The sequence below is a fragment of the Lactuca serriola genome, chromosome 7, assembly GCF_051521515.1.
Source record: "Lactuca serriola cultivar US96UC23 chromosome 7, Lser_US96UC23_V15, whole genome shotgun sequence".
In the NCBI taxonomy this organism is placed as follows: domain Eukaryota; kingdom Viridiplantae; phylum Streptophyta; class Magnoliopsida; order Asterales; family Asteraceae; genus Lactuca; species Lactuca serriola.
This window is the reverse complement of record NC_136414.1, coordinates 157,889,782-157,904,840: the sequence shown is the minus strand read 5'-3', so window position 1 is coordinate 157,904,840 and position 15,059 is coordinate 157,889,782. Positions and strand designations below refer to the sequence as shown.

The 15,059-nt window shown below is 40.0% G+C and overlaps 1 pseudogene; it reads left to right on the top strand.

Annotated features, from left to right (window-relative positions):
• Positions 1-12,364: 12,364 nt before the first annotated feature.
• Positions 12,365-14,181, top strand: LOC145062394 (protein JINGUBANG pseudogene; annotated as a pseudogene).
• Positions 14,182-15,059: the final 878 nt, after the last annotated feature.

Here is a 15,059-nt window from a genome sequence, read left to right as displayed (position 1 = left end):
TTGGCACCATAAAGGGATACGGAATGATTACTAACAGTGATTTCACGATAAGAAAGGTTGCATACGTGGAAGGATTACAACACAACCTCATCAGTGTATCTCAGCTTGTTGGAGGTACCGGTCTCAAAGTCTCATTCGACGATGAGGGTTCTGAAATTATTGAGAAAAAGACGAAGAAAGTTATTCTCAAATCGGAACGTAAGGGTGAAATGTTTCCTCTAAACCTCAAACCCATCAAAGGAAACCCAGCTATATGCCTGTTATCAAAAGCACAATCTGACGAAAGCTGGTTGTGGCACCGAAGGCTCGCTCATCTCAACTTTAAAGACATCAACAAACTTGTCACTGGAGGTCACGTTCGAGGTCTTCCACTGCTCAAGTTCGACAGAGATCATTTGTGTGTTGCATGCGAAATGGGGAAGCAGAGTCGTCAAAGTCATCCATCTATAATAAACACTAAAGTTGTTGAACCACTTGAATTACTTCATATTGATTTATGTGGTCCATCATCTATCGAAAGCATTGGTGGTAGCAAGTATATTCTTGTTATTGTTGATGACTTTTCGCGATTTACATGGGTGTTCTTTCTAAAGCTTAAATTTGAAGCGACTCAAAAGCTGAAAGTGTTCATCAAGCAGATTGAAGTACAGCTGAAGAAGGTCGTTCGCAACATCAGGAGCGACAATGGTCTGGAACTCAAAAATAGAGAATTTGAAGTATTCCTGGCAGAAAAGGGAATAAGTCACAACTTCTCAGCTCCGTACACACCTCAACAAAACGGAATTGTCGAAAGACGAAACCGATCTTTGTGTGAAGCTGCCCGAACCATGCTAAGTTTCGCTTCCTTACCTCTTTATTTTTGGGCTGATGTTATTTCTGCTGCTTGTTTTACACAGAACAGGTCATATCTCAACAAGCGATTCACGCTCACACCTTATGAGATTCTCAACAACAGGAAGCCCAATGTGAAATTTTTCCACGTGTTCGGCTCACGGTGCTTCATCTTTAACTCTAAGGAACACCACAACAAGTTCGATGTCAAAGCTGACGAGGGAATCTTTCTGGGCTATTCTCTAACTTCCAAAGCGTACAGGGTATTAAACAAGCGTTCGAGGAAAATCGAAGAGACTTATTACGTGACCTTCGATGATAGCTATGTCAAAAAGCTACAGGCCAAAGAAGACACAGAGGGGGAAATCTTTCCTCAAACTGGCCAAGTCACAGTCTCGATCGCTAATCTATTCGAGAAGTTTATGGAGCTATTTGACGAACCAGAGAAAGCCACTCTCTCAGAAGCAGGCGCAGCAGACAACAAGGTAGACCATATGAAGCAAATTGTCGAAGAAGCTGCCAGGAGAATGAATGAAGAAGGATCGAATTCTGACGAACCTTCATCAATTAATGCTTCAGTCGAGGGGGAGGATCAACCATCCTCAACTCTGCCGACCTCACATGTCGAGGGGGAGCCAAAGTCTCCAATTGCTCCCGAAAGCACTTCACCAACCGAAAATGCTTCACCACCCGAAAGTGCATCAACGCCTGAAAGCCCAGCACCACAAGAAACCTCTGAACCTCAAGGTTCTCAAACCTTTCCTGAAAGCTCATCTATCGAGGGGGAGCAAGCTGATATGCCATACGACTACGAAAGCCAGTCTGAGCCAGAAGAAATGATAAATGCTGAATTAGATCCTACCTTTGATCCTCATTACCCACCTCTCACCAAATGGACAAGAGATCATCCTGTCTCTCAAGTTGTTGGTGATGTCTCTGAAAAGGTTCTGACTCGATCATAACTCAAGGCAAAACAGATATCCTTATTTTCCAAAGTTGAATTCTGCATGTTTAACTCATTCGTATCAAAAGTTGAACCGAAGACAGTTAACACTGCTCTCGATCACTCCGATTGGGTTCAAGCGATGCAAGACGAACTGAACGAATTTGAAAGGAACAAAGTCTGGCGCCTCATTCCAACTCCTCCAGAAGCCTCAGTTGTTGGTCTCAAATGGGTCTTTAGGAACAAAATGGACAAGGAAGGGAACGTCATAAGAAACAAAGCTTGTCTGGTAGTGAAAGGATATTGTCAGGATGAAGGGATTGATTACGAAGAGACTTTCGCTCTTGTAGCTAGGCTTGAATCAATCAGAATATTTCTTGCCTATGCTGCCCACAAAAACTTTGAAGTTTTCCAAATGGACGTCAAATGTGCATTTCTTAATGGAGAGCTCGAAGAAACAGTGTATGTGGAGCAACCTCCTGGTTTTGTGAACGAAAAGTATCCTAATCATTGCTACATTCTGGATAAAGCTGTGTATGGACTCAAACAAGCTCCGAGAGCCTGGTATGAAACGCTAACTAAATTCTTAAATATGTCCAAATTCAAACAAGGTTCGGTTGACCCAACCTTCTTTCGTAAAAAGGAAGGTAACCACCTTATGATCGTTCAAATCTATGTCGATGATACCATCTTTGGCTCAACGAATCCTAGCCTAACAGCTGAATTCAGAAAGCTGATGGAGACTAAATTTGAAATGAGTTCAATGGGTCCTATTAACTTTTTCCTTGGTTTAAATATTAGACAGGGACCTGAAGGCATCTTTATCAATCAGGAAGCTTACACGAAGACTCTCTTAGCAAAGTTTGGCATGATGGGAGATTCCAAAGTCAAAGTCCCAATGGCATTCGGCACCAAGCTCACCCCCCTGGACAAACCAGTTGTTGATATTACGCTCTATCATCAAATGATAGACTCTCTGATGTATCTTACTGCTAGCAGGCCTGACATCATGTTTTCTGTGTGTTACTGTGCTAGATTTCAAGCAAACCCACGCGAACCTCACTTGCTTGCAGTGAAGAATATTCTAAGATATCTCAAGCGAACTGCTTCCTTAGGTCTATGGTATCCCTCTAACTCAGGCTTCTTCGTTCAAGCCTATTCTGATGCAGACCTTGGAGGATGTGGACTCGACAGAAAAAGCACCACTGGTGGCTGCCAATTCCTTGACGGGAAGCTGGTTAGCTGGCAATCAAAGAAACAAATGTGCGTGTCTTTATCTACTGCCGAAGCTGAATACATAGCAGCTGCCTCCTGCACCTCTCAAGTGATTTGGATCAAGAGTCAACTTCGAGACTATGGACTCAATATGAAGAAGATCCCTCTATATTGTGACTCTGAAAGTCCAATTAGGATCTGTCATAACCCAGTGCAACACTCCAAAACCAAACACATAGCGCTGAGGTATCACTTCATCAAAGATCACGTGGCAGATGGAAACGTTGAAGTACATTTTGTTAGAACCACTGATCAAATGGCCGACGTCTTTACCAAAGCTCTTCCTGAAGCGTCATTCAACAGAATTTTACAACGGCTATGTATGATGGAATCAGAGTCAGTCCCACAAACTACCTCTCAACCTCAAACGTAAGAAGCGAAATTGACCGAGCGTTCAGGTTCGGTTGAATCATCTGACTCGCTCATCACTTCAAAGGTAGTTTTCTTGGTTGTAAATTTCATGTACAAAGTCGTTTATCTTATTGTAAAAAGTATTTTCTTATTGCAAGCCTAAATTCCTTGGTTTTCTAAAATTTTTCAAAACCGAAACCTACCGAAGGTTCGGGTTCGGTTTTTCAAAATTTTCCAAAACCGAAACCTACCGAAGGTTCGGGTTCGGCTTTTCAAAATTTTCGTAAACCGAAACCTACCGAAGGTTCGGGTTCGGTTTTTTAAAATTTTCCTAAACCGAAACCTACCGAAGGTTCGGGTTCGGTTTTTCAAAATTTTCCAAAACCGAAACCAACCGAATGCTCGGATTCGGTTTTTCAAAATTTTCCAAAACCGAAACCAACCGAACGCTCGGATTCGGTTTTTCAAAATTTTTCAAAACCGAAACCAACCGAACGCTCGTGTTCGGTTTTTCAAAATTTTTCAAAACCGAAACCAACCGAACGCTCGGGTTCGGTTTTTCAAAATTTTTCTCAACCGAAACCAACCGAACGTTCGGGTTCGGTTACCAAATTTTTCCAAAGTTTTTTTCTCTTTCTAAGTCTTTTTTTTCTTGCTTATTTTTATTTATTTATTTTATTTTATTTCTTTTATATATCAAAAACTCCAAAAATATTTTTTTTAACTTTTATTTTATTTGTGTGTTCGTTCGTTTATGGGGATATAATTGTTGGATTAGTTAAGTGTCACAAGAAGCATGCTGCTGTATGTGTCCCAAGCCTCATAAGATTCTGAATAATAGCCTTAATGACTTGGTATAAACAAACTTTGTCTTCCCAATTAGGCTATCACATTTATTCTAATCGTGAGCTACCTCACTCTCTTCTCACATGAGATAAGAGTTTTCTGCTTGGTCCTTATTTTCGCAGCAGAGGTACTTTAATTTCTTACAGCATCTCCATTACATTTCTCCATTCCATTCGTCTCATCAACGTAACCCTTGAAACTCTCAGAAATTACCACTGAGGTTTATGGTTACACAACAACTATGTTTATGATCTTAGTTTCGTGCCACTACGAGCTGAGTGAAACCCAAAATTCAACACCAAATCTAGATTGACGGTGAACAATTACATTGCTCAAGTTTTCACTACTGAATTGACGAACGTATCCTCATGAAATCTCAAGTTTTTATTTTGTGTGATTCCTATGAAATTGTTAAACACCATAACATTTCTTCCCTTGGGATCCAGTTTTTAATTTTTTGTTGAGATTTTATATTTTCTAAGCCACTTTAAAATTAATTCCTACCTACTTGTTCAACAGACTACACCGGTCTCACAAGTACTTTGTTCACTTTCTACCTTATTTCAAGATTAGAATTGTTGGATCAAAGCGAAAACCACCCTTAAGTAGCCTAATTAAAAGAAGCCTTTCAACATTTATTAATAAGTGTTTTATCGTTATTCAACGGGAAACCACATTAACACTTTAAGGTCTCTCTTGACTTTGAAGGAAGAGATTCATGCCCGGGATCATTTGTTTCGTGTCATTATTGACATCACATTTATTCCTAAAAAGAGTTGCTTTATTTCGTTTCTTTTTACACTCTTAGCACGAAAATCTTTGATTTTCCGAAATTCTGATACTAATAATTACAGGCTGTTTTATTGCATCGGTGGTTAATTATTAAGACGTGGTCAAAATTCATCCACGTAGGAGTATCCTTCAAAAGATGTCATTACAGAGATAAGATGAAGGGTTGCTGACTCAGGCGGGAGATAAATGGATTGAATTTCAAACGGCGGTAAAAAGGGACGCATGAGAATTTGAAACGCCCATTTCATAACTGACGTAGTGGACGTGTGTGCGAATATGAAGCGGTTCCTCTCTGGCACTAAACAGGCGCGTGTGGATTTGAAACGGTTTCTTCAGAAACGGCGCTTTTTGGGCGGCGTGTTCCAAGGAATCTGACACTCTCTCTCATGCGTGATCATCGCATACCTTAACTGTCACACATCTGTCATTCCGGGAAAACCTTTCGTATTTCGATAAAAGATTTGAACAGATTTTTCTCTCTCCTTACACCCACTATAAAAGGCAGTCTCCTCTCCCATTTACCTCTTTACCGTATCAAAATTCCCAAGAGAGCAAACACTCCCTGAAAACTTAACTGTTCATCATCTTCTTCTCCACTTCAACAATGGCAGAATCATCGTCTGTTCATGCTACTTCCCACATCCTTCCCATTCGCCCTTACCAATGTCTGGTGATTGATCTAACCCCTCAGGCGTACGATTCCTACATGTTCCCGATTATTGAGTGCCTAAAATATTCCCCTATCGCTCCTGCACTTTCACGGGTAGAAACAGTACCCATGGTGATTTTATCACAGATCTATGCGACTGCACATTATGATAAAGCAGTCGATAGAATCTTCTTCGAGGTTGCTGATCACAAAACCTCGATTTCCAGGCAACGATTTGCTACCTTGCTAGGGTTTGCTGCTGACCCTTCTAGGGTTAATCCGGAGACGATTCCACTTGGGCACCTCTACAATATGTTTTACAATATGGGGTACACGGAGGCGCTCACCTCCGTCGCGAAGTTTAAAAAATCATGCTTGCCGCCACAGTGGAATGGTATGTTCACTGTCCTTTTCAAGGGTTTATCTGAACGGAGCTCAGGATCAGACGGCTCCAGCCGACTCTTCTTGTCGATCATGTACGGCTTCTACAACGGCGTCAACCTTGATTATGGGTTGGTTCTCTGGCAGCAACTCATCCAAAGCCTCTCTTCTTCTTCACGACATTCTGAGGTGTCGTATGCAAGGTTCTGGACCATCGTTGCTAAATGGGCGATGGATAAGCAAGATGTCCCAACTCCTGATGGTGCATCAATGTCTTCGATTGGTACATTCCATACCACGAAGATTATCGTCTCAGATGCATCGAAGTTCTCTTTCATTGGCTCTATTCCGGAGACCATGTACGGCGATGTTCCATCTGACAGCAGGATCATCCGGACTATTAAGGAGTTCAAGCAGTCTGGACCGAGGGAACTCACACAGGAGATGCTCAAGTCCATCCATGATGCTGATAAGCCTGTTCATAGAGGCAAAAAGGCAGATAAAGGGAAGCAAGTGACCAAAGGGGCTAAAGGTCCTTCTCCCAGGAAGAGGAAACCAACCAAAGCTGCACAGTCCCCGCAGCCGAAGAGGCGAAAGACTCAACCGAAGCGAAAGCTCATAATCGCTTCCTCTTCGAGTGATTCAGAAGGTGAGAGTTCGGATTCGGACGGCTCTCAAAGAGGCGAAACCCCTCCAAGAGGCAACACCCCACCCCGATCACCTACACCAGACATGGAAATCCATATCTCACCAATTCCCTCTCCCACTCAAACAATCCCTACTTCCATTCCCACCATAAACCCCTCTACCACCATTCCTAAAACCTCTTTCCCTATACCACCACCCATTTTCACCGATACAACAACAACAACCACTGCAAAGGTTACAACCAACGTATCTGATACGGGGGTTCATACCAATGCAACCGAACCACCACCTGTAACCGAACCCCAACATACAACCAAAACCCAACCACCACCCAAAACTACCCCCACTCACACTCAACCTGAACCAAATGATACCTCAATACCCCCAGCTTCTCCACCCCCAACATCTCCAGGTCATGCCTCTGATGGAGATAACCCTTTCCTTGGAGGGGAAAATATGACCTTCGATTCGGTCTACTTTAGTCCGTTTCAGGTCCAAAGCAACGACGACGAGGACACTCCAGTTACAAAGAAGCACCTAAAGGAGCTGCATGGGAAGGTTGATCTGCTTATTGCCTCATCTTCCAACTCTCAATCCTCTCTCTCTGAAGACGCTCTTCAGAAGATTGTTGATGCCTTCTCAAGGGCTCAACATGATTCAGTCGCTTCTGCTACTGTAGCAGTTGATGCCTCGACAAAAGCTTGTGAGGCAGCGACCGAAAAAGTCGATAAACTATTTTCCGACGCCTCTTCCCTGTTAAAGTCCTTACAGGAGAGTGCCGCTGCAACCAAGACAACGCTGGAACCGATTGTTCAAAAATTGGCCATGTTCATCTCAACAGAGTCGAAGTCGTTCGCTACCCTTCGCCAATCAATCAGTGACGACAACTCTGCCCTTCGGACATCTATCGACGAGCGCCTCTCTAAACTCCAGGAGGATCTTGCTTATGATAACTCGTTGATGGATGCTCTCGCAAGGAAGACCACTGCCCTCAAGGTCAAGAGCGCTCAACTTTCAAGTTCTCAACAACAACTTGACGCTCTTCGATCCGAACGGGAAGTGATAAGGACGTGTGTTTCGGATGTACACTCCGCAATAGCTAACATCCTGGAAGCGCACGATCCCATTCTGAACCACACTATGAGGCGAACCCTTGCAGAAAAACTCGCCCCTGCCCTGGATCTTCTCAGCAAAATTGAAGGGCTGCCTAGTTTCGTGTACACTCCGAAACAAGGGGGAGAAAAGGAGTTCGGATCTCAACCACCTCCTTCCTCAAAAGCTGCTCACACAACCGAACCTCCTCCTACAGGTCAAGCTTCGGCTTTGGGTGTGAAGGATAAAGGAAAGAAGATAGCTGAGGAAGAAGATGAAGATGATAAAGAAACCATTGCTGACATGCTGAAACGCAAAAACAGTCGCAATGTTGATGATGACAACATTCGTGTGGAGCGAGAAGCTGAAGAAGCCGAACGCAAAAAGAAAGAAGTCCACGATCTCCTCGAGAGCAGGAAGACTCTTTTCCCTGCTTGGACTCGAGAGAGAATGATAAAGGAGGCTATCGATACTCCAAGTATCCTATGGCTCGAACCGGTGATCTCCTTCGACTGCTATAATTCTGTCGACTCGCAGTTCGACATGCCCTTAACCCGAAAGGCGTTTATCTTCCACGCTTTCTCCAACATTTTTGAAGTCCCTCATCCTCATCTTGAGGTTGATCGGGAGTTAATCGAGTTCTATCTGAAGGCCGCTCAACCACAGTATTAAACTTGGAGTGCTCAGAAGATCATTAATGTTCGGGTTTTGAAGCCATATACCGAAGGTAGATTCATCAACGTTCGGTTCAGGGTGATTAGAGGGTCTGCAAGAACCGAACATCTCATATATTTAGCAGATCTGCCGAACCTCAACCCCCATGACTGGATCGTTCTGCACAACATCCTCTTGACAAATGAAGCTGAATATGGTCCGATTATAGACCATCTCAAAAGGATGTTAGTCTGCTATATCATGGAGGTTGCCTTGATGGATCAGGAGATAGCCACAGTCTTCAAGAAGAAACCGAAGATCTCTCCTGTTGGCTCGGCCAGTGATCTCAATCAGATGAAGATGGGAAAGATTGACCCAAGGCGAAACTCGGTCATGTTCACTAGGGCTGAAGGACAGAAATGTCTCTTTGCCTTAGCGGATAAACATCTTTATACCACTGCTTGTCTTGAGCATGTGCTGGGGATCATCCATAGGTGTAAAGAGAATACAGCGGATGATATCAAATACTTCGATGATATGATACAGTGGTACATCCGATTCAGACAGACGATACTCGCCCTTATCTCACGTCTGTTTCAGACTGTAAAGAAAAAGGTTCCTGCTGCTGCTGGCCCAAGTAAGAAGTGAAGATCTGGCTCCAATTGACGCAAATGGGGAGATTGTTGCGTAGTAGATTCGTTTATGTGTTGCGTCTTTGGGCTCGTTTAATAGTCCATTATTTTGTACTCCGGTTTGGGCCTGTCCAACCGTGAGCTGTTAGGTTTACTATATAAGAATATGTTTGCATGCATATTAGGTTAACGATCTAGAGTACGATTGATAGAAGACGATAGCATTACAAAGTTCTTTCTTTATCGTTCCTGTAAACCTTCTAACCCTCTGCAGTTGATGTTCTTTATCGAGCTCTTCTGAGGGTTGTTTTATAATCATTCGACTCGTTTGATTCATTCTTCGCTGTTTACTACTTTCGTGTTCTTGCTGTTTGTTCTTTATATTACCTGTTTAAGATCTAATCGATCTTCAAGATTAAGTTTTTTTAATCGTATCAGAATCAGCTTTCACATATGAGTGTGGCTATATTTTACGTAAGAACTTTAGCTTACAACACAAAGAGTGGATGCTTGTACTGAAGGAAGAAAAGTTTCCATTACGCCACAAGCTAACTGTAAGTTTTTTTTTAGTATGACTTTATAAAACATTTTCATTACTAACTAGTTAATTGTGTTTGTTACTTGAAGACGCTTTTTGATATTGATGTGCAAAATGAGAATTTTTGCAAAGTTATCGATAGCTACATGGCAAGGTCATGGAGAAATTACCGAGCTGAGTTGCATAAATACTTTAAAGAGATTTGAGGACCAGAAGACCCAATAAAGGAAAAGACTAAACCCTCTTCAGATATTCGTAGCAAAGAAGACTGGGAGTATCTATGTGACATGTGGTGTGAGCCAAAATACATGGTAATGTTTTAAAAATATTTAAGCTATTGAATTAATTATTATTGTTGAATTCGGCATAATATTTGTTAGTTTTATTTGGTTGTATGTCCTTGAAGGAAATGGAAAAAAAGAAGGTTGTTGCTCGCGGAAAGCGAAAAATGGAGACAAGAAATGGGTCGAAGAGTACAATACGCTATCATGTTGAGCTTGGACATGATGTGGAATCTTCATCGAGTCATATTGAGACTTGGCGGCTTACACATTGGGATGAAGAAAAAGGTTGGATATCCACTAATATGGCTGCAAAATATGTAAGTGTAGTTGCTCATTTCTACCGTTGAATATATATTATTTGGTAAATAATTTATTTAATATAATCGTCTTATTTTTATATGCTAATAGGAAGAAATGAAAAAGATGAGAAATGAGCATTCCTTGGAATCCATGAGTGACAAGTTGATTCTAGAAAAGGTACTTGGACGAAGCTCTGTTCGTTTATTTGGGTGGGGACGTGATCTTGTTGTCGCCGGTAACATCACAGGTTATACTGAGAAATCTAAGCATCTTAGTTATGATGAATTGGTGGATGAATTGGAAACAATGAAAACAGAACATGAAGTTATGAAGGAAATATTGATTGAGAAAAACATCATGCCTCCTCCTCTTAGCACATCATCAGGAAGATCACATGGTGATACATCCGAGTGTGCTACATCTAACCACACTCAGTGGGGACAGTCTCATGATGAAAATATTGATATATATATATATATATATATATATATATATATATATATATATATATATATATGCAATGACCATTCTATAATTTTTAGTATTTTCAAGTAGCTACTCATGACTAGTTGATCTTTTGGTAGTTTAAGTATTTCAAGTTTTGAGACTTGTAATTTTTTTGGTTTGAAATATTATGTTAGACAATTTTCAATTTATAATGCTATTTTGAATGCATATGTTTCTATTTAGACAAATATCTGCGTTTATTTTGTATTACCTACACATATTGTTTTTAATACCCACGTATAAATATATTTTTACCAACACATATCAAAACCAATGCCACATAAAAATACTCTTACCAACATATATTTTTATGACATGTGTAGTCCACATCATTGGCACGTCAGTAGCCACATCATCAGCCATGCCGTCAGCCACGTCATCGACATCCTAAACAAATCAAAATACCACTACCTACACATATTTACTAGTTTTAGCGACACATATATGTGTAGGTATAGATTATATTATATCTAAACATAAATTATGTGTCGGTGATGATCTGTATCAACATACATGAGCCTATACATAGTTACACTTAATGTATGTGTAGGTAATAATGAATACCATCACATATGATGCTTTTACCTACACATAATATGTGTAAATAAAGACCCAAATTTCTTTTAGTGTGAATTATGAACTTTTTAGGTTTCCATTTTCCAATTTGAAATTTGTGATTCTGTGTTGTGAAATCGAATCACTGGTGAGTGATTTTGAGCAAGAAAAAAATGGTGTTCGATTCAGTTTTTTTGAATTCAATTGGGAGAACGGGAGGGGATGTGGAGAAGAAGCTTTGAGAGATTGGTGAATGAATAATTGACAAAACCGAAGGCCCGTCTCGCTCTACTGTTATATCGATTATAATTTTATCGTCTATGTATAAACTATGATGTGGTGAATTTTCTCAATTCAAGTTGTTTTACGCATTTCAGGGAATGATATTCTTAAGGTGGTGTTCTTATGGATTCTTCCATTGTGGATCATATCATTTCTTGTGGCTTCTGGGGTTGTGATGATGCCAATCATCTTCCAATTTCTTAATGATATGCTCGTGTGAAGTGAAAATTTATCATGTTTCTTCTTCTTCCAAATCGCTTCAATCTTGTGGTATATAAAGGCATAATGTGAGTTTTTTTGTACTAAAAGAAGAGGTTGTAACCTACCTTATACCCTTAGGATAGACATAATTTTATATAGTGAATCGACTAACTCTAAAAAATTTATATTGTATTTGTATCATTTTTCCCAATAGTAATTGGTTGTATTTGAAATAGAGGAGATATGAACCATTGGAAAGTTAGTCAAATTATAGGTGGGTGTGCATTGACAATAGAGATGGCCAAGAAAAAAAGAAACAATATAATATCAACATATCTTATAATCAGATATAATATGTTATTATAACATATTTTGATAAATAAATAAATAATAAAAACAAGTTGAACTTTAAATCTTTAATATTCGACAACCCTAAGCCTAGGTTAAAGTGCATTTATGGAGGTGCAGATAACGTGGAAGATTTTATTCCATATACGCTAGGACACGTGTGGATCTTTATTCTATTGGTTCACCGACTCTTAGCCTACCCAAACTCTAACTGTTCAATTTTCACACTCCCACAGACAAATCCAATTATAAATATGACTCTTCACATAATCTATCTTTCTCTATATACAAAATATACTATCTCATCTGTTCTTTTATCATCATAAGCAAAACATACACAATCATAAACTATTTCAGCTTCCTTCAATCGATCTATTCAACTTAAACAAAATGAAGAAAGAAATGGCTGGAAAAACCTTCTTTTCGAAGAAAAACAATGTCCGAAACAAACTCGCTATTCTCCTTCACAGCTCAGAACCAAACGTTTTCATCACCACCCACCAACAACCAGAAAATTCCGAAAACAATTTTAATCACCGGAGTAGCAATGCCTCATTACCTAGCCCTGTCATGTCCTCATGTTCTTCACCAGCCTCCTTCATGTCTCCAATCAACCATATGCCATCACCCTACTCCGAATCTCCTTGGACTCTTCCTCATGATAGCAATGGCGAAGATGGTATCACCTACAACACTGGCTTGATCGGGTCTTTGATACGTGAAGAGGGTCATATTTATTCGTTAGCATCGTCCGGGGATATGTTGTACACAGGTTCGGATTCTAAGAACATTAGAGTGTGGAAGAATTTGATGGAGTTTTCAGGTTTCAAATCGAGTAGTGGATTAGTGAAAGCAATCGTCGTTTTTGGTAATCGGATATTTACGGGCCACGAGGACGGGAAGATTCGTGTTTGGAAGTATTCAGATAAGAAGAAAAAAGCTTACAAACGGATCGGCAATTTACCCTCGACAAAAGATTACATCAAGAGCTCTATGAACCCTAATAATTACATTGAAGCAAGACGACACCATAACCTTCCATGGATCAAGCATTATGATGTTGTTTCTTGCATGTGTTTGGATGAAGAAACAGGGCTGCTGTATTCTGGATCGTGGGATAGAACAATTAAAGTTTGGAGGCTTTCAGATTCGAAATGTTTAGAATCTATAAACGCTCATGACGACGCCATTAATTCCGTCGTAGCTGGGTTTGCCGGTTTGGTTATTACCGGGTCCGCTGACGGGACGGTGAAGGTGTGGCGGAGGGAGTTCATCGGGAAGACCAAAAAACACCTTTTCGCTTACACTCTTTTGGATCAAGACAGCGCTGTCACGTCTGTGGTGGTGAACGCCTCTCAGGCCACCGTGTACGCGGGATCCTCCGATGGACTGGTGAACTTTTGGGAACGCAAGAAGCAATCGTTGTCACATGGCGGAGTTCTGAGGGGTCACAAGCTTGCAGTGCTTTGTCTTGCGACTGCCGGAAGCTTGTTGTTGAGTGGGTCGGCGGACAACAGCATCTGTGTGTGGCGGAGTGAAGGTAGCGGCGTCCACACTTGTTTGTCGGTCTTGAATAGTCACACTGGTCCGGTGAAATGTCTCGCCGTTCAAGATCGGAATGAGGATTATGATGATGATGATGATGATCGGAAAGATGAAGAATGGATAGTTTATAGTGGCAGTTTGGATAACTCGTTGAAGCTTTGGCGAGTGTCGGAAATTCTAGCCTGAAAAGTGTTACTATTCAAAGTTAAAACCAATCTAGATTGCCACCACGTGCCGCCTTCTGGAAGTAGAGATCCATGATGGCACGCTAACTGCAAGAAATCTTGAGTTTTTATCGATTGAAATGACGAACATCACAATTTGTCATTGGGGAGAAGACTGAATGGAGAAAATGTTTGATCAGATGTATATGGTAGCCTATAAATGGTGTTGAAGATCGATCACCACGATTGTGTGTATCTATATAGAGACACATTGTATGTATCTGTATCTCTATAGTCACCAACATAGATCCAAGAAATTGGAGAACTGCTTATTAAAATGATCTACTTCTGTGTTTCGGGATTTTTTTTTTCTCTATGCTCTCATTTCAAAACAATCTACTAACCAAATATAGTCTCCTAATATTATTTAGAATTCATGCCAAAAGCAATATTTTTTGAATTAACAAGTCTGTCGTTATATTAACCACCTAAAATTATTATAATAATTTCAACAAATGGAATTATAAGAATTAAAAAAAAAAAAAAAAAAAAAAAAACAACATCCATCATTATACTCGTTTTTAGACACACAAATGAGTAGTCTTTTGAGATTATTGCTTATTTTGATTGCCATACTTATGCTAGTGCTTGAACATCATTACGGCACCAAAAGTCTTTGTGGTAGGTAGTCCTTTTAGAGCGTTTTATTATGTTTTGTATTCGACAAGCCATTCTTTTGTTGTATTTCACTATATTAAAATTTTCAATTTCAAGACTTTGTTATGCATTTAAAAAGGAAAGAGTAGTTAAACATCAGTATATCTAATTTAATATTTGCTTCAAAATGCAACATGCTTAAAATGATATCAAACAGCTAACGCGCCATGTTTTCATTTTTCAGACCGTTTAATGACCTAGGAGAGTAAATTTTGTTTATGTTAAGTTCTTAAGTTCTTTTTTTCACATATTACACCAACACGGTTGTTATAACAGTCTACATGTTGTCCTTTTTACCATTTAAATGAACGATATTTAAACGATTATAACAACCATGTTGATGTAATATGTATTAAAAAGATCTTAGAGGCCTATTGTGGAAAAACCTTATTACCCTTCTAGGTCATTAACCCTTAGAAGCTTTTAGAATAATTACATAAAAGAATCTTATGATTTACCATTTAGTGATTTTGATATTGATAGTTTTGTGGTTCCAACTTTCATTTGCATGGTTGTTTGTAATA